The sequence below is a fragment of the Paroedura picta genome, chromosome 3 (genome assembly GCF_049243985.1).
Source record: "Paroedura picta isolate Pp20150507F chromosome 3, Ppicta_v3.0, whole genome shotgun sequence".
Taxonomy (NCBI): Eukaryota; Metazoa; Chordata; class Lepidosauria; order Squamata; family Gekkonidae; genus Paroedura; species Paroedura picta.
This window is the reverse complement of record NC_135371.1, coordinates 70,064,734-70,085,228: the sequence shown is the minus strand read 5'-3', so window position 1 is coordinate 70,085,228 and position 20,495 is coordinate 70,064,734. Positions and strand designations below refer to the sequence as shown.

At 46.4% G+C, this 20,495-nt stretch overlaps 1 long non-coding RNA gene across 1 annotated transcript; it reads right to left on the bottom strand.

Moving 5' to 3' along the window:
• Nucleotides 1-1,300: 1,300 nt before the first annotated feature.
• LOC143831142 (uncharacterized) lies at nucleotides 1,301-11,759 on the bottom strand. Its single transcript, XR_013228748.1, has 3 exons — nucleotides 11,504-11,759; nucleotides 9,104-9,231; nucleotides 1,301-1,367 (listed from the first exon to the last, which is right to left on the bottom strand). It is a non-coding gene; the product is annotated as an uncharacterized LOC143831142 (long non-coding RNA).
• Nucleotides 11,760-20,495: the final 8,736 nt, after the last annotated feature.

Below are 20,495 nucleotides of genomic sequence, written 5' to 3'. Positions count from 1 at the left end.
AGTCACACTGCTGACTCATGTTCAATGTATGGTCTACTAAGACTCCTAGATCCTTTTTGCACATTCTACCAAATAGACAAGTCTCCCCCATCCTATATTGGTGTATTTGGTTTTACCTACCTAAATGCAGAACTTTACAGTTGTCCCTATTGAACTTCATTTTATTCAGTTTAGCCCACTTCTTGAGCCTATCAAGATCATCTTGTATTCTGATTCTGTCTTCTGTTGTGTTTGCTACCCCTCCCAGTTTAGTATCGTCTGCAAATTTAATAAGTATCCCCTCTAAACCCTCATCCAAATCATTTATAAATATGTTGAACAACATGGGCTCCAGGACAGATCCCTGGGGAACTCCACTTGTCACTCTTTTCCAAGAGGATGCTGAACCATTAACAAGTGCCCGTTGGGCATGATCTGTCAACCAGTTATTGATCCACCTGACAAAATTAGGATCCATACCACATTTTACCAACTTGTCAAGAAGAATATCATGTGGAACCTTACGAAAAGCTTTACTGAAATCCAGATAAACTATGTCCATGACATTCCCCTGATCCAGCAAGGTAGTCACTTTCTCAAAAAAAGAGATAAGGTTGGTCTGATATGACTTGTTCTTGCGAAACCCATGTTGAGTCTTAGAAATCACAGCTCTCTGTTCCAGCTGCTCAAGGACTGTGTGATGATGTGTTCCAAAATTTTGCCAGCTACAGGCTGACGGGTAGATAGTTACCCGATCCTCCTTTTTCCCTTTCTTGAAGATGTGGACAACATTTACTCCAATCATCTGGCACCTCACTTGTTCTCCAAGTGTCAAAAATAATGGGCAGAGGTTCAGAGATGACATCTGCAAGTCTTTTAGTACCCTTGGATGCAATTCATCTGGCCCAGAAGACTTTGTTTCATTTAAAGAAATTAGGTGTTTGTGGACTGCCCCAGCAGTGATCCTAAGCCAACTTTAAGCGACCCAAGAGTCCACATAAAGTCCTTTGATTATCAGTAATACAGGTTTTCAGGAGCCACTTCTACACTGATTTATCTCTCATGGTTTCTCAGATATAACCATAACTTCTGTCTAACACTGCAGGGTCATGAGTAATTCTGATGCTCTGTTATACTATAATGATATGAGCAAAGAACAGTAATATTTACTGGTCAAAAGCAAGCAATGAATATTGAACTTATATGCACACTTACTTGAGAGTAAGCCCAAATGAATTAAATGAGACTTATTCCTGCCTCTAATAAATATGCTTTGGATCAAGCTGCATAAATTCCTGACACTGAGGAAGAAATATTGTCTTACCATTCCATGAATATCTTCAGGACATACACCTTCATGTTTTAGTGCAAGGACACCTTCAGTTCCTCTGTAGATAGCAGAAGGAGTGTTTAGTGATTTACCCTTATAGACTACAGTTACTCAATAAAATGAGGAAAGTCCATGCCAAGTTATGGAATGCTTATAACATATTCAGAACAACATATATACTTGATGACACACTGTCTAACTAAGCATGGATATGCACTTGATGGTTTCAGAAACTGACCATCCAAAGTGGGATGCTGCTCTGTTGTCTTCAGATACAATGGGGAAGGACTGAAGGTGCTCTTTCAGTCCCAAATTTGGTAAGCTAATATATGATACTTTTCATACTCAGAATTTCCAGCTCTGGTTCTGAGCCTGGGTTTATGAGTTTTCCATTCCTCAATGTCCAACACTACTGAACTACTCTACATTTCGCAAGTAGGCAAATGCTGCTGAAGTATTAAGAGAAGTTGTTTTCACATGACCACTGGATATTAAATCAGGGAAGCAGTCTTGTTAATCTGCTGTTAATCATGTTAATCGGCAATATTCCAAAGAGTCTTCTAGTGCCTTAAAGACTGTATTTTAAGCTTTTGTGAGATAGACCCTATTTCATTTGCTGATGTATGCCCCACAATTGATGGAATTGGTTCTGCCTTACAAATAAATGTGCTATAGTAAGTCTTTGGGCTGTCATAAGATACTTTGTTACATTGTTACATTTCCCAGAAACTATTTCACTTATGTGTGCTGGGGAAAAAATCTGCTAAATATCCAGAGTTGTGCAACTTTCAGACCAGCCTGGCCAATATCAAATGGTGGAAGAATCTATGAAAGATTTCACAGAATCACAAAGTTGGAAGGGGCCATACAGGCCATCCAGTCCAACCTCCTGCTCAATGCAGGATCAGCCCGAAGCATCCTAAAGCATCCAAGAAAAGTGTGTATCCAACCTTTGCTTGAAGACTGTCAGTGAGGGAGAGCTCACCACCTCCTTAGGCAGCCTATTCCACTGCTGAACTACTCTGTGAAATTTTTTCCCTTATATCTAGCCTATATCGTTGTACTTGTAGTTTAAACCCATTACTGCACGTCCTTTCCTCTGCAGCTAACGGAAACAGCATCCTGCCCTCCTCCAAGTGACAACCTTTCAAATACTAAAAGAGGGCTATCATGTCCCCTCTCAAACTCCTTTTCTCCAGGCTGAACATTCCCAAGTCTCTCAATCTATCTTCATAGGGCTTGGTCCCTTTGCCCCAGATCATCCTCATTGCTCTCCTCTGTACCCTTTCAATTTTATCTACGTCCTTCTTGAAGTGAGGCCTCCAGAACTGCACACAGTACTCCAGGTGTGGTCTGACCAGTGCCTTTTACAATGGGACTATGATATCTTGTGATTTTGATGTGATGCCCCTGTTGATACAGCCCAAAATGGCATTTGCCTTTTTTACCGCTGCATCACCCTGCCTGCTCATATTTAGCTTACAATCCAGAAGTACCCCAAGGTCTCGTTCACACACAGTGTTACCTAGAAGTGTATCCCCCATCCAGTAGGCATGTTTTTAATTTTTCTGACCCAGATGCAGAACTTTACAATTATCTTTATGAAATTGCATCTTGTTCTCATTTTCCCATTTTCCCATTGTGTTCAGATCTCGTTGAACTCTGTCTCTATCATCTGGAGTATTTGCCAGTCCTCCCAATTTGGTGTCACCTGAAAACTTGATGAGTAGTCCTTCCACCCCCTCATCTAGATCATTAATAAATATGTTAAAAAGTACTGGGCCGAGCACCGAGCCCTGAGGTACCCCGCTACTTACCTCCCTCCAGTCTCATGAAACACCATTGACAACAACTCTTTGAGTGCGGTTCTCTAACCAATTCCCTATCCACCTAACTATCTGAAAATCCAGATTGTAGTCCTTCAATTTATCCATCAGAACATCATGGGGAACCTTATCAAAATCTTTACTAAAATCCAGTTAACAACTCCAACCGAATTTCCACAATCCAGCAAATCTGTTAAAAGGTAAAGGTATCCCCTGTGCAAGCACTGGGTCATGTCTGACCCTTGGGGTGACGCCCTCTAGCGTTTTCATGGCAGACTCAATACGGGGTGGTTTGCCAGTGCCTTCCCCAGTTGTTACTTGGTCAAAAAAGGAAACCAGGTTGGTCTGACAGGACCTGTTGGAGACAAATCCATGCTGAGTTCCTTGGATCACCAAATTGTCCTCCAGATGTTTGCAGTTCTCTCCCTTTAATATCTGCTCCATTATCTTCCCCACAACAGAGGTCAGACTCACTGGTCTGTAGTTTCCCGGGTCATCCTTCCTCCCTTTTTTGAAGATGAAAATAATGTTTGTTCTCTTCCAGTCCTCCAGGACATCTCCAGTCCTTAAAGAGGTCCCGAAGATGATGGACAAGGGTTCTGCAAGTTCTCTGGAAAGTTCTTTGAGCACTCTCGGGCGCATTTGGCCATACTCGATTTAATACTGACCAACAAGCAAGAGCTAGTGGATGGGGTGAAGGAGGTGGGGACTCTAGGCGGGAGTGATCATATCCTCCTAGATTTCTTTTAAGATGGGGGTGGGGATAAGGAAAATTGTAGTCAGACATGCATGTTAGACTTTCATAGGGTAGACTAATAAACTCAGAGAAAATTATGAGACACTTCTTGGAGAAGAGGTGAGGTGCCAACTGATTGGAGGCGGGCAAACATTCTCCCCATCTTCAGAAAAGGAGAAAAGCTGGATCCAGGTAACTATTGATCCGTCAGCTTGACATCTGTAGCGGGCAAAATTTTGCAACAAATCATCAAATACTTGTTCCTTGAGCAGCTGGAACAGAGAGCTGTAATTTCTAAGATTCAGCATAGGTTTTGTTCAACATGGGTGTTTGACAATTTTACTGAGGTTGGGGGGGGGATTCTTGCCGAGGTACGTTGCCACCACCACCTGAGCCCCTGCTCCACTTTCTTTTCTGGGGCAGCAGCCAGGGAGGAGGACAAGGAGGAGCCACGGCTTGGTACCCACTGATCCTCGGACCGGACCCAGTCCCCGGACCGAGGGTTGGGGACCACTGATCTAGGAGTCTTAGTCAACCATATATTGAACATGAGTCAACAATGTGACTTGGTGTTTAAAAAGGCAAATAGGATTTGGGGCTGTATCAAACTGAGTATCGTGTCCAGATCACAGGAGCTTATGGTACCGCTGTACTCTGCTCTTGTTCGGCCTCACTTGGAGTACTGTGTTCAGTTTTGGGCATCCAGATGGTGAGTAGGGTTGAGGGCTTCAGCGCCTGAAGCAGCTGGGCTCTTCTGGTGCAGCAAGCACCGCGGTGTGGGGAGGGAGGGGAGGCGCAGGTGCCAGTGCAACTGTGGGCGGATGCACTGGCACCGATGCACTGACGTCCGCACCCCTCCCCGTGCCTCAGCGCAGCAGTTGCTTTGCCGGGAGAGCACCTGCTTTGGGCTCTGAAGTGCCCAACCCTAATGTTGAGGGATTTGGAGACCAAGAAATACGAAGAAAGTTTGGGGAATTTTGTCTATTTAGCCTGGAGAGGAGATGACTGAGAGGGGATTTGATAACCATCTTCAAATATTTTAAAGGCTGCCATATAGAGGATGGAGCAGAGTTTTTCTCTCTTGCCCTGGAGGGACGGACCATAACCAATGGGATGAAATTATTTCATAGAATCATAGAATCATAGAATAATAGAGTTGGAAGGGACCTCATGGGTCATCTAGTCCAATCCCCTGCAATATGCAGGACACTCACACCCCTATCACTCATCCACTGTAACCTGCCACCCCTTTGCCTTCACAGAACCAGCCTTACCGTCAGATGGCTATCTAACCTCTGTTTAAAAATTTCCAAAATTTCCTGGGGAAGCGTGTTCCACTGATAAACCGCTCTCACTGTCAGGAACTTCTTCCGGATGTTTAGATGGAATTTCTTTTGAATTAATTTCATCCCATTTATTCTGGTCTGTCCCTTCGGGGCAAGAGAAAACAATTCTGCTCCATCCTCCATATGGCACCCTTTTAAATACTTGAAGATGGTTGTCAGATCCCCTCTCAGTCGTCTCCTCTCTAGGCTAAACAGACCAAACTCCCCCAGCCTTTTAAAATACGTGTTGGTCTCCAAACCCCTCACCATCTTTGTTGCCCTCCTCTGGACACGTTCTAGTTTGTCAACATCCCTCTTCAATTGGGGTGCCCAAAACTGAACACAGTACTCCAAGTGAGGCCGAACCAGAGGAGAGTACAGCGGTGCCATAACTTCCTGTGATCTGGACACAATACTCCCATTTGCCTTTTTAGCCACTGAGTCACACTGCTGACTCATGTTCAAAGTATGGTCTACTAAGACTCCTAGATCCTTTTTGCACATGCTACTGCCAAGACAAGTCTTCTCCATCTTATATTGGTGTATTTGGTTTTTCCTACCTAAATGCAGAACTTTACATTTGTCCCTATTGATCTTCATTTTATTCAGTTTAGCCCTGAACCATTAACAAGTGCCTGTTGGGTATGATCTGTCAACCAGTTGTTGATCAACCTGACAGAATTATCAAAAGCTTTACTGAAATCCAGATAAACTATGTCCACGGCATTCCCCTGATCCAGCAAGGTAGACACTTTCTCAAAAAAAGAAATAAGGTTGGTCTGACATGTCTTGTTCTTGCCAAACTGATGCTGAGTCTTAGAAATCCTGATTTTGTTTTGATAAATTTCCATCCTGCTGCATTGTAATCAATCGTTTCTCTAATCCCCGGACCTTCTCCTCCAGTATAGCCACTTATTTGCACTTGCTGCATTTGTAAAAATTGTCCCCCTGAGGTAAAAAGACAAACATTCCGCAGCTCGTACATGTCACTACGCAACCTTCTTCATTCTTCATGCCACTTTTATCCATCTGAACTGCTCCACAAACAGTCCTACACTTCACTGAAATCTTCGGCTTGATCCTCAGGAGAAAAGCCAACAGCCAAGAGTCCTTTAGCTTTAGCTCTTGGCTCCTTACAGAGTATTATGGTTTAATTCAGACCTCAAGAGTCTTTTGGGTTTTGTTTGTGTTGCATGCACCTTTGGCACGCACCTCTGGCAAGCAACACCCTTTTATAGCACAAAGGCCTACTCAGAAGAGGGCGAAGCTAGCAGTCAGCTCCTGAGTCAATGTTCTCCTCCCAGCTCCTCCAAATTCAAAAGAAATTCTGTCTAAACCTCCGGAAGAAGTTCCTGACAGAGCGGTTTTCTCAGTGGAACAGGCTTCCTCGGGAGGTAGTGGGTTCTCCATCTTTGGAAAATTTTTAACAGAGGCTGGATAGCCAACTGGTGGAGAGGCTGATTCTGTGAAAGCTTATTGGGGTGCCAGGTTACATTGGATGAGTGATAGCGTTGTGGGTGTCCTGCATAGTGTAGGGGGTTGGACTAGATGATCCTTGAGGTCCTTTCCAACTCTATTATTCTATGATTCTATCTCATGGACAAGAATGCTGGAAGGGAAACGAGCAAGTGAAGGGTGGGCTAACCCTAAAGAAAAGTTATTGCATACTTAAGCCATGAGTATTCCAGTAAGATGGAAACATGGTAGGTGATCCAAGAAGCCTATTTGGGTGAACATAGAATGTCAAGAGGAGCTAAGTAAGGAAAAAGAAATGTTCAAGAAATGGAGGGAAGGACTGACCTCTAAAGAAAAGTTTCTGCAGGTTACAGGACACTGTAGGTCAGCCATCAGAGAGGCCAAAGCTGGGAGTGAGCTGTGACTGGCCAGGGAAGCCCACTATAACAAGAAAAGCTTCTTCAGTTATGTGAGGAGCAGGCCAGCTACTGGTTGAAGACTCTTAGACTGTTTACGCACTGGAGGTTTCATGCCCAGCTGAAGGCTGGAGTTTTAGTTGTGGCAGGTTTCCCCCTCTTCCTACACCCACACGGGGAAGCATTTGGCCTGGTGTGCCTCATCTGCCCACGATTTGTGCTCCTGCATGGGAGCTGGGACAGTGAAGTTCCCAGTGCGTAAATGGTCTTACAGAGGGCAGAGCGAAAGCAGAAAGGCTTAGTACCAATTTTGCCTCTGTGTTTTCCTAGAAGAATATGGACACATCTAGGGATGGTAGTAGGCAAAGTATAGTGTCTGAGTGGTGGGTTGACATAGACAAGGAGATTGTTGAGAGACACCTGGCTGCACTGAATGAGTCCAAATCCCCTGGTCTGGATAGTGTGCATCTGAGAGTGCTCAAAGAACTTAGCGGAGAGCTTGCAGAACCCATCTTTCATCTTTAGGACCTCTTGGAGCACAGGAGAGGTGCCAGAAGATTGGAGGAGAGTAAATGTTACTCTGAAAAAGTAAATGAAACTACAGTTGGAGGGAAAATAATGGAGTAGATTTTAAAGGGGTTGATCTGCAAACATTCTGAAGGACAATTTATTGATGCAGGGAACAAAGTGCAGATTTGTCCCCAGCAGGTCCTGCCAGACCAACTTGTTTTCCTTCTTTGACCAAGTGGTGGGCTTACTAGATCGTGGAAACTCATTTGATATTGTTTACCTGGACTTCAGTGAGGCTTTTGACCAGGTTCTCCATTATGTTCTGATGGGTAAACTAGAGGGCTGCAGACTGGATTTTCAGATGGCTAGGTAGATAGGGAACTGACATTGCAACTGGGAAGACCATAGCCTTGACTACACACACTTTTGCTGGCAGGGTGATGTCTCTGCTTTTTAGGATGCTGTCTAGATTTGCCATAGCTTTCCTCCCCAGGACCAAGCGTCTTTTAATTTCTTTGCTGCAGTCCCCATCTGCAGTGACCTTGTCACTACCTCAATTTCTTCCCCATCTATTTGCCAGGAATTGAGAGAGCCGGATGCCATGATCTTTGTTTTCTTGATGTTGAGTTTCAAGCCAACTTTTGCACTCTCCCCTTTAACCAACATCAAGAGGCTCTTTAGTTCCTCTTCGCTTTCTGCCATTAGAATGGTATCATCTGCATATCTGAGGTTGTTGATATTTCTCCCTGCAATCTCCCAATTTGTGACTCATCTAACCCCACCTTTCTCATGATGTGCTCCGCATACAAGTTAAATAGGCAAGGTGACAGTATACAGCATTGCCGAATGCCTTTCTGAATTTTGAACCAATCAGTGATTCCATGCTCTCACTGTTCTCTCCGATTCTCACTGTTGCTTCTTGACCTGCATATAGGTTTCTCAAGAGACAGATAAGATGCTCTGGTATTCTCATCTCTTTAAGAACTTGCCACAATTTGTTATGCTCCACACAATCAAAGGCTTTAGCATAGTCAATTAAGCAGAAGTAGATGTTTTTCTGAAACTCCCTAGCTTTCTCAATGATCCAGCGTATGTTGGCAATTTGATATAAACACAATTAATATCCCACAATATCCCTTACCTCTGCCAAAATACATTTACAATGCATTATTTGATTACTAGCATCAAAGCCCATTTTTAAAAAATGGGCTTTGAAAAGGGCAGAAGGGTAAGAGAAAGGGAATGGGGAAGGGAAAGGGAATGGGGAAGGGCCCCCTCCTCAGCTTACCTATTGTGGCCCAGAGAGAGGCTCTAAACCCCCCTCCCCGGCTCCCTCACAACAGGAGCGTACCTGGGCAGAAATGGAGGTGGCAGCCACAAGGCTTCTAGCAGGCAAGGAGGGAGGGTGGGAGCTGGAGGGGAAGGACCAATCAGGGTGGACCTGGACAGACAGGGCCCTGGACAGTCTCCTCCCAGGAGCCTGTTTCCCAAATATAAGGGAGCAAAATAATGTTAAGGATACTCACTCAATTTCCGAGCACAGGAGGCATTCATTTCTGTATGTTTTCCCATCAGTGCCACAAACAGGAGACCATACGGAGCTGCAGGCATTCCCTTTTTCCTTTAGGTCAGCTAATATCTGGCCACAGTTCAACTGAAATGAGGCGGGGAAGAGTAAGAGCTGTGAACTTAACAGGTATTGGTTCACATCACAATGTACAGTTGTTTTCCAGCTAGGCTGAAGTGGCAGGGAGACTAATGGTACTATGAGTTCTAAAGAGATTATGGTTGTCCAGTTCTTCCTGGTGACATACATTATGAATAAAATTTGGATGACAAATTTCATTGTTCAAAGCTCTAAATCAGGCTTTCTCAATCAGAATTTCATGAAACCCCAGGGTTTCTTGACGGCCCTGGAAGGGTTTTACAAATGAGTGGGAGTTAATTCTTTATATATATTTTAAAATTTGTTAAATGTCTATCGGGTGACATGACAGTATGTGTTCATATCAACAAGTTCCCCTGCTCCCAAAGTGGACAAAGATGGGCCTGGAGGGGGTGGAAAGGGGAGGGTCTCTCAGTGGGTGTGTTCACAACTATGCTTCTCAACCATATTCTGCATGATCGCACCACTTCCGGGGTTTCTTGAAGCCTGAAGAATGTTTCAGGGGGCTCTCAATGGTAAAAAAGTTGAGAACAGCTGCTCTAGATTGACTCCTAATAAATGGATCTCAAAGGTAATAACTTAGTGCTCCTTCATCCAGTGGTGGTGGGAACTGCCATCAAGTTGTAGGTGACTTATGGTGACCCTGTAGGGATTTCAAGGTAACTTACCATGTCAACTTCCTCAGTGGTCTCCCACCCAGATACAGAGAAGATCCTTCTCTATTCTGCTTCCAAGATCTGATGAGATCAGGCTAACCTGGGCCATCCAAGTCAAGCCACTCATTTAGCAGCATATCGCAAGCATGCAGATTTTGAAGTAAGACCATAATTCTAAACACAAGGGCCAAAAGTCACCCAGAGGGTCTCCATGACAAAGTGCAGCTTCAGATCTCTTCATCCCAGATTCAAGTCCAGCATTCTCACCACAACACCACAACAGTTCTCTAATGTTTCTTAAAACTGCACCTTATTAAATCATAGTTTAGATATGTTCATGTGCCTTACTGTCAGACTTCTCGACAATTTTTTTGTGAGCTGTTTTGGTAATAATTGCAAGGGACTCTCCCAATGGGTCATACTTATGCACAAGGAAACTTCACAAAACCCTAGTAGGAAAACCAGACCAGCAGAGCTTTAAATCTAAATCAAAACAAAAGAAATATTTTTATAATCTGCCCTTCTTATGTAGATCAGGGTGGGTGACAACATGATTATACAACAGTCAACAGTTTTTTTAAATCATGAAACAGTTTATCATCACAGTTAACTCTAACTAATTTAGAAGGTGGGGAGGAGAAAGAGGGGTGTTCAGGGTTCTTGGAGCAGAACTTCCCTTATTTCCCAGCAGTGAACTTTCATGTCTCTGCTTTTATACAACATGCCTATCTCTTCCAGATGAAGAGAACATTTCTATGTGGAGCTTGGGGCTCTGGTAATCTGGTTCCCTAGGTAACTGTTGAATAAACAGTTGATTGTGGTATCTGAAGTTGGTGAACCAGGGGTGGTCTTCCCTGAGCAGAAAAGTCTCAGCCAATGCACTGCTGGAGGTGCTGCTAGATTTTTTGCCTTGTTTATAATATGTTTCCATTCTTGGTGATTGGTGGCAGTAGTTTTGGCCATATAGAAATCAATTGCTGATTTCTAAGGTCTTCCTCAGTATGTTTAAGCCATGGAGACAGTACTTGGAGGAGCTGGGAGAAGGAGGAAGGATTATCTCAGGAGCTGACTCAGGAGCTGACTGCTAGCTCCACCCTCTGCTGAGTAGGCCTTTGTGCTATAAAAGGTTCTTGCTTGCCAGAGGCATATGCCAAAGGCGCATGCAATACTAACAAAATCTAAAGGACTACTGGGGTATGGATCAAACCAGAATACTCTGTTAGGAGCCAAGAGCAAGCGCTAAAGGACTCTTGGCTGTTGGCTCTTCGCCAGAGGATCAAGCTGAAGAGTTCAGTGAAGTGTAGGACGGTTTGTGGAGCAGTTCAGATGAATTAAAGGGGCATAAAGACTGAAGAAGCTTGCACAGTAACATGTACCATCTGCGGAATGTTTGTCTTCTTACCTCAGGGGGACACTTTTTACAAATGCAGCAAGTGTAAATTATGGCTCTGCTGGAGGAGAATGTCCGGGGATTAGAGAAATGATTGAATACACTGCAGGAGGAGGGAAATCTATCAAAACGAAATCAGGAGCACCTAATACTGGAGGGTAATAAATGGAAGAATGTTACACATAGGAGTAGAAGAATAAGGAGCAGGTCTGACCTACTGTTGCTCAGCAATCAGTTCCAAGATCTGCCTGAAGAGGTTGATTCAGCAACACAGGAGAGTAAGCCCCAACACATGAAGAGCAAGCCCCAAAATAGACTAGGAAAAAAGTCACAGGCCCACACAGGTGAGAGTTCTAGGTCTTCTCCCCCACCGTCCCCACGAAGCTCAGATAACACTTCACAGTTCCCCACAGGTGAGAGTTTTAGTTCTGCCCTCAAAGGTGTTTGTAATTGGGGATTCCCTGCTGAGAGGCATAGAGGCCGAAATGTGTAGAGAGGTCTGTTGCCTACCTGGTGCATGTATCAATGATGTCACAGAACGGCTGGACAGGCTCATAAAGCCTACAGGCTCATAAAGCCTACCACTTCCTTCTCATCCATGTAGGAACAAATAATACTGCCCAGCAGAGCATGGAGCATATTAAGAAAGACTTTGTGGATCTGGAGAAAAAGGTAAAGGACCTGGGTGCAAAAGTGGTGTTTTCATCAATCCTTCCTGTAAGTGGCCATAGCTTAGGAATAGAGAAAAAAATCATGGATTTCTGGATCATGGTTTACGATGTCAATATGAGGGGCTATTATCAGGAGATGGTGTGCACATCACAAGGGGTGGGAAAAGTATTTTTCGGAGAAACCTTGCACACCTGGTGAAGAGGGCTTTAAACTAAACACAAAGGGGGATCTAGACGTAAATTCAGAACTTGGTGTGATGGCCAATGAGAAGATCGCAAATCTACAAGGAATGTTACATTAGCAGGAATCTACTAGCTTACAAGAAGTTCAAAAAACCAAATCATGAGGCACATAAAGGATGGATTACAATGTCTCCACACTAATGCATGTATCTACGTACATGTTAGTATGTCTCTTCAATAAGACTTCTGAAAGTTCCTACTTTGACACTTGGGGTTATTACTTGCTTTCAGCTTGTCTACATTAATGCGCAGAGTATGGGAAACATATTACCAAGACTTAATAGGAATCACAGAAACCTGGTGGGATAATGCTCACAACTGGAATCAAGGGGTAAAATCTATTCAAAAGGGATAGACAAGAAAAGAAGAGGAGGTTTAGCAACATATGTTAAGGATCTTTATACTTGTGAAGAAGTACAGGTACCTGAGCATGAAAGTTCTGTTGAGTGTATTTGGTTAAATATAAAAGGAGTAGGAAATGAGAGTGGTAATATTGTGGGGGTCTGCTATAGACCACCAAGCCAGTCAGTGGACTTGAATGAGATACTGCTAGACCAAATTACATAAAAAGGGGGAAAACAGTTGTCATGAGTAACTTCAATTACCCAGATATCTGTTGGAAGACCAACTCTGCTAAAAATACCAACTCCATTAATTTCTTAACTTGTCTTGCCGACAGCTTCATTTCCCAGGAAGTAGAGAGGGGAATCAGGGGGTCTGCTATTTTAGACTTGATTCTCATCAATAGGGAAGAACTGGTAGATGAGGTGAAAGTAGTTGGTACACTTGGTAGTAGTGACTATGTGCTTTTGGAATTTTCAATTGTAGGTAAAAGAAAACCTTTACGTAGTCGTACGTATAGGCTGGACAAGGAAAGCTGATTTTAACAGACTTAAAGGTATATTTACCAATATGCGGATGACACCCAGCTCTTCCTCCTGATGGATGACCACCCTGACTCCCCCCCAGAATCCTTAGCCAGATGCCTGGAAGCAGTGACAAAATGGATCAAGCAGAGATGCCTGAAGCTCAATCCTACAAAGATGGAGGTCCTATGTTTGGGTAGGAAGGGACCATGGGAGGAAGCGCGTCTGCCTACCCTGGATGGTGTGCAGCTCTCACCAATGCACTCTGCCAGGAATCTGGCCATGATCCTGGATGCTTCCCTTACAATAGAAGTCCAGGTCACAAAGGTAATGCGGCTGGCATTCTACCACCTCCACCAAGCCAAGCTACTAGCGCCCTACCTGGACCCAGAACACTTAGCCACAGTGATCCATGCGACGGTCAGGTCTAGGCTGGACTTCTGCAACTCACTCTACGCAGGCCTTCCCTCATCCTTGATCCGGAAACTACAACTGGTGCAGAATGCTCCAGCCAGGATTCTCACTAAAACATCATGGAGATCCGACATCTGGCCGGCACTCCAACAACTTGGCTGGCTCCCAGTTGAATTCTGGATTAAGCTTAAGGTTCTGGTAATCACCTTTAAGGCCATATGCGGTTTGGGCCCAGTGTATCTGAGAGACCGTCTCCCTGCCTATACCCCCAAAAGAGTCTTACGCAACGCCACCTCCAACTGGCTGCGGATCCCTGGCCCCAATGAAGCGTGTCGGACTTCAACAAGGGCCAGAGCCTTCTCGGTCCTGGCCCCCACCTGGTGGAATGAGCTCCCTGAGGAGCTCTGAGCCCTGCCCGAACTTCCACAGTTCTGCAGGGCCTGCAAGAGGGAGCTCTTCCACCAGGCATTCACTTGAGGCTAATGGACTCATTTAGGAAATGGAAGGAAGGCCTTATTACCAAGGATGAGTATAAACAAATAACCAGAAATTGTACGGAGAGTGTTAGAAAAGCAAAAGTTCAATATGAGAGGCCATCAAGAAATGCTAAACATAGCAAGAAAGGGTTCTTTAGTTATATTTCAAGTAAGAAAAAGAATATGGACACAGTAGGACCACTGTGAGGACAAGGAAGTGAAATTATAACAGATGATGAAGAGGGCTGAACTGCACTCTTATTTCTCCTCAGTCTTCTCTTGTGAGGGAAATAGTGCTCAATGTGGCAAAAATATAACAAAACAGGGGGGATTGGAATGGTGGCCTAGGATCACTGTTGGAGCAGTCCACAAAGACCTAGTTTCCTTAAATGAAACAAAGTCTTCTGGGCCAGATGAACTGCATCAAAGGGTATTAAAAGAACTTGCAGATATCATGTCTGAACCTCTGTCCATTATTTTTGACACTTCTTGGAGAACAGGTGAGGTGCCAGATGATTGGAGGCGGGCAAATGTTGTCCACATCTTCAAGAAAGGGAAAAAAGTGGATCCAGGTAACTATTGACCCATCAGCCTGACATCTGTAGCTGGCAACATTTTGGAATAAATAATCAAACAGCCAGTCCTTGAGGAGCTGGAATAGAGAGCTGTGATTTCCAAGATTCAGCATGGGTTTTACAAGAATGTCAGACCAACCTTATCTCTTTTTTCGAGAAAGTGACTAGCTTGCTGGATCAGGGGAATGCTGTGGACATAGTTTATCTGGATTTCAGTAAAGCCTTTGATAAGGTTCCATATGATATTCTTGTTGACAAGTTGTTAAAATGCAGTATCGATCCTAATTCTGTCAGGTGGATCAATAACTGATTGACAGATCGTACCCAGAGGGTGCTTGTTAATGGTTCAGCATCCTCTTGGAAAAGAGAGACAAGTGGAGTACCCCAGGGATCTGTCCTGGGGCCTGTGCTGTTCAACATATTTATAAATGATTTGGATGAGGGATTAGAGGGGATACTTATTAAATTTGCAGACAATACTAAACTGGGAGGGGTACCAAACACAACTGAAGACAGAATCAGAATACAGTATGATCTTGATAGGCTCGAGAAGTGGGCTAAACCAGTGGTCCCCAACCTTTCTGCGACTGGGGACCGACAGGGCATCGGGCCGCGCCCGTGCATCGGGCCGCGCCTGCGGGCCGCACCTGCGGGCCGCACCCGCGCATCGGGCCGTGCCTGCGGGCCGCACCCGCACATTGGGCCACGCCCACGCGGCCCGGCCCTGATTTCCCACCCTCCCGCAGTAAGAAGCTTCCCGGGCCGCAAGCTTGCGGCCTGGGAAGTTTTTTACTGCGGGGGGGGGGGCGGGGAGAGGGAGCCGCAGCCCGGCGCCATGGCCGCAACCCGCAGTTTGGGGACCACTGGGCTAAACTGAATAAAATGAAAAGTATCTAGGAGTCTTAGTAGACCATACATTGAACATGAGTCAGCAGTGTGACTTGGTGGCTAAAAAAGCAAATGGGAGTATTTTGTCCAGATCACAGGAGGTTATGGCACCGCTGTACTCTCCGCTGGTTTGGCCTCACCTGGAGTACTGTCTTCAGTTTTGGGCACCCTAGTTGAAGAGGGATGTAGAGAAACTGTAGCATGTCCAGAGGAGGGCAACAAAGATGGTGAGGGGTTTGGAGACCGTATGAGGAAAGATTGGGGGAGCTTGGTCTGTTTAGCCTGGAGAGGAGATAACTGAGAGGGGATCTGATAACCATCTTCAAGTATTTAAAAGGCTGCCATATAGAGGATGGAGCAGAGTTGTTCTCTCTTGCCCCAGAGTGATGGATCAGAACTAATGGGATGAAATTAATTCAAAAGAAATTCCGTCTAAACATCCAGAAGAAGTTTCTTACTGTTAGAGCAGTTTCTCAGTGGCACAATCTTCCTTGGGAGGTGGTGGGTTCTCCATCTTTGAAAATTTTTAAACAGCCATCTGACGGAGAGGCTGATCCTGTGAAAGCTTAAGGGGTGGCAGGTTACAGTGGATGAGTGATAGGGGTGTGAGTGTCCTGCATATTGCAGGGGGTTGGTCTCGATGACCCATGAGGTCTCTTACAACTCTATGATTTTATGTTTTCTTTGATGCTAGTCGTTCTGTTGGTCGTTCTCACCAGAGGAGTATGAGGCAGTCTGCTGGTGTTCATTCTGCAGTCATGGCCAAACCATTGTAGTCTGCCCTTTTTGATTTTTTCTTGAATTTGTGGCTGGTTGTCACATGTTGTCTGAATTGTCCCATTTTGATTATGATCACAGAGAGAGACTTCTATAATCTGCTGCAGAAATCGCATTTGGAAGGTCTCGAGTTTGTTTATCTCAGGTTTTAGTACAGTCTGATGGTTCAGGAAGTGTAAATTTATTTGATAAAGCAATTTGAAATTTTTTGTCTAAGTGCAGGCTCTCCCAGGCATGCCCAGTTCATTTTGACTGGTGTATGTGCCTTGCTACACTTTGCTCTTTATAGTCGCAGTTGTACCTCAGCTCGTATAAGATAGTGGATCATTTATGCAGTCCATGGCCAAATTTGCCCATTATTTCCTCCCAACTTACCTGTCATTACCGATATGGCCGTTGAAAATCTCCAGCTAGGATAGTCAAATCTGTCTGCGGGATTGAATCTAGTGAATCTTTGAGCTGGACATAAAAGTTGACCTTAGCTGCATCTGTGCTGGTTTCAGTAGGGGCATAGCTGGACAGGATGTGGGTCTTGATTGATGGTGAGGACTGCCAGGTGATCTTGTCAGGATCAGCCTCAGCTCTCTGCCATGTTTGATTTCACTGAACCTGAGAGACTCCATCTTGGTGTGCTGTGCTCTTACTGTCTTTCCCATGTATTCAAAATGCTTATGGCTTTGTAGTATCTCTTTTGATCCCCCCTCCTTTGATCCCTCCGTTTTCACACTGCATACTCACCCTGCTGTGATACATTGTTGCCAATGCCCCTGTAAACCTCTTATCTGTAGCCTGACGCGCTGGCCTGACCAAGGCCGTGCTAACTCTGGCACCTTGGCAGGAAGACTGGGATAACACCTGGGTGAGGAGTGACCCCTTAGGAACGAGTCTGGTTTAGGCGGGAGAATTGTATTGATAACTGCTTGAATCCCCGATATCGAACAGTCTTGACTTCAGATGTTAAAGTGTTCAGATCTACTTCCAATTAAAACTTTCTTTCTATAGAAGCCTGGTTGTGAGTTTTGTTTGCCCTTGACAGTAAATCAAGACTCACGACGCCCTTCCTCCACACTGATGGCCAAGTTCGGAGGGGGCACCTTCCTTGCTGGCCTCCTGGCCTCCTGGAAGGGGAGGCCGAAGCGACTGGTGCCCCAGAAGGGGAAACCAAGCCGGTTGAGGCTATCGACCCGGTCGATTCCACGGACCGGGGAGACTTGATGGTCATGCCTCTTGGGGCGCGAGCCTGGACAGCCACCCAGGCACTGTTTCAGTCCGGAATGGCGCAGGCACTTGAAGGCCTCAGCCCCGCGCCACAGTTCTTGCTGGAGCGGCATGTTACGGACCGGCACCGGGCATCCCGGTAGTTTAAACCCATTACTGCGTGTCCTCTCCTCTGCAGCCAGCAGAAACAGCATCCTGCCCTCCTCCAAGTGACAACCTTTCAAATACTTAAAGAGGGCTATCATGTCCCCTCTCAACCTCCTTTTCTCCAGGCTGAACATTCCCAAGTCCCTCAACCTATCTTCATAGGGCTTGGTCCCTTGGCCCCAGAACATCTTCGTCGCTCTCCTCTGTACCCTTTCAATTTTATCTACGTCTTTCTTGAAGAGAGGCCTCTAGAACTGCACACAGTACTCCAGGTGTGGTCTGACCAGTGCCGTATACAATGGGACTATGACATCTTGTGATTTTGATGTGATGCCCCTGTTGATACAGCCCAAAATGGCATTTGCCTTTTTTACCGCTGCATCACACTGCCTGCTCATGTTTAGTTTACAATCCACAAGTACCCCAAGGTCTCGTTCACACACAGTGTTACCTAGAAGCGTATCCCCCATCCATGCCAGTCCTCCCAATTTGGCGTCATCTGCAAAACTTGATGAGTAGCCCGTCCACCCCCTCATCTAGATCATTAATAAATATGTTTAAAAGTACCGGGCCAAGCCCTGAGCCCTGAGGTACCCCGCTACTCACCTCTCTCCAGTCTGATGTATTGACAACAACTCTTTGAGTGCAGTTCTCTAACCAATTCCCTATCCACCTAACTATCTGAAAATCCAGATTGCAGTCCTTCAACTTATCCAACAGAACATCATGGGGAACCTGTTACTTGGTCAAAAAAGGAAACCAGTTTGGTCTGACAGGACCTGTTGGAAACAAATCCATGTTTGTTTCCTTGGATCACCTTGGATCACTTCCTTGAATCACCAAATTGTCCTCCAGATGTTTGTAAATAACTCCCTTTAATATCTGCTCCATTATCTTCCCCACAACAGAGGTCAGACTCACTGGTCTGTAGTTTCCCGGGTCAACCTTCCTCCCTTTTTTGAAGCTTGGAATAAAGTTTGCTCTCTTCCAGTCCTCCGGGACATCTCCAGTCCTTAAAGAGGTCCCGAAGATGATGGACAAGGGCTGTGCAAGTTCTCTGGAAAGTTCTTTGAGCACTCTCGGGTGCATTTCATCTGGCCCAGGGGATTTGAACTCATCCAGTGCAGCTAAATGCCTCTCGACAGCCTTTCTATCCATGTTAACCTGCCACCCAGACACTATGCTTTGGCTACAGCCATCTCTAGATGTGCCTAAACCCTTTGACCCGTGGGAAAAAACAGATGTAAAATAGGCACTAAGCCTTTCTGCTTTCTCTGCATCTTCTGTTAGAGTTTGTCCATCTGCACTCAACAGTGGGCCTATTGCCTCCTTTACTTTATGTTTGCTCCTGAAGTGACTTCTCCTGGCCGAAATGCGCCATCCGGCACCAATTTCCGAAGAAGGGGCAGCAATCGCTCTCCCGGCTGTCCCGTGGGAAGACGAAGGAGCGAGAGGTGCCCCGCATCCCGGGGGTCGCCCGCTTCGGGGTCAGCCACCACTAGGAGCTGGAGCGGGCCCCTACGAGCCGCGTCTGCCACCGCCTCGGGGAGAAGAAGTCGAGCCGCGGGTGCCCCGCCAACCGCCACACCAGGGAGAGGGAGAAAGGCCCAGGGAACCGCGGCAGCTGGGTGGGGCGGCTTGGGTTGGATGGCTTGCCGATCCTGCCGTCAGACCACAGCTGCCACTGCAGCTCAGAGGGGCAGAGATCCGCTGCCTGTACCGGTTCAAAACCCGTTTCGCTGGGGACCCCAATGCGTTCCCTGGGTTTTTGGTCTACCTCCAAGCCTACATGATGGAGGTGGGGTTCACCTTCCAGGACGATGCTGAGTGCATTCGCTTCATTGGCGATTGCATGGACGGGGAGGCCGCCAAGTGGTTCGTCGTCCTGTACCGCTACACGCCGGGAGAGTTGCGCAATTATGATCGCTTCATGCGCTGCATGCGTAAGTGGTTCGAAGACCCATTTGAAGTGGAAACAGCGGAGGCTGGCCTGAAATCGATCAAGCAGGGCGCTTGGTCAGTGAGCCAGTACACCAGGGAGTTCTGGAAAGTGGCCGCGGCGGTCCCATGTTGGGGAGAGGCCCAGCCCGTATACGCCTATCGAGAGGGGTTGCGCAAGGATCTAGCGCAAAAATGTATGCACCTGGACGACCCCGAGACGACGATGGGCTGGGCATGCCTGGCCGGGGAAGTAGAGAGGCGTCTGCATGTGGCAACCAAGCTGGGAGGCGAAAAGCCCAAGATTCCACCCAAGATGTCCACCCCAAAGAAAATGACGGCCCCTAAAGCCCCAAGGGTGGATGCCGCCAAACGCAAGCAGTGTCTGGAGAAAGGCCTCTGCCTACGATGTGGTGGACAAGGCCACTTTCTTGCTCAGTGCCCCTCCAAGAAGCAGCCGCTTGCCTATGGAGACAAGCTGTCTGGCAAGACCATGGCTGTGGCCGCCAAGCCAGCCGCAGGAGTGCCCAAGCGGAAAGCCCCCGCCAAGAAAACGGTCTGCTCCCTGCTAGCCCCCCTGGGCGAGCCAGTGCCATTCGATGACGCCTCTGACAGCAGGGAGGAGGAGGAGGTCGCCTCGGGTGAGCCGTAGGGAAATGAGGACTACTGGCTGTGAAGAGGCCCCGCCAGCAGGTCCCGGGCAGGGGCAAACGTTCGGAGAGTGCTCCCCCCTTAGTCTTCCTCCCAGTGACTTTGGCTGTGCCAAAAACAGGGAAGAAGGTGCGGGTCCAGAGTATCGTGGATTCTGGGTGCACAAAGACTCTGATTAATCCCCCGCTGGCAAAACATTGGGGGTGGGACAGGTGGCCCTGGCAAAACCCCTCCGTTTCACCCAGATGGATGGGAAGTGCACCCCCGGGGGGGAAGCGGTGAGCAAGATGCTCCCGCTGGAAATGGATGTGGCCGAGCATTGGGAAAAGATCCAGCCAGTGG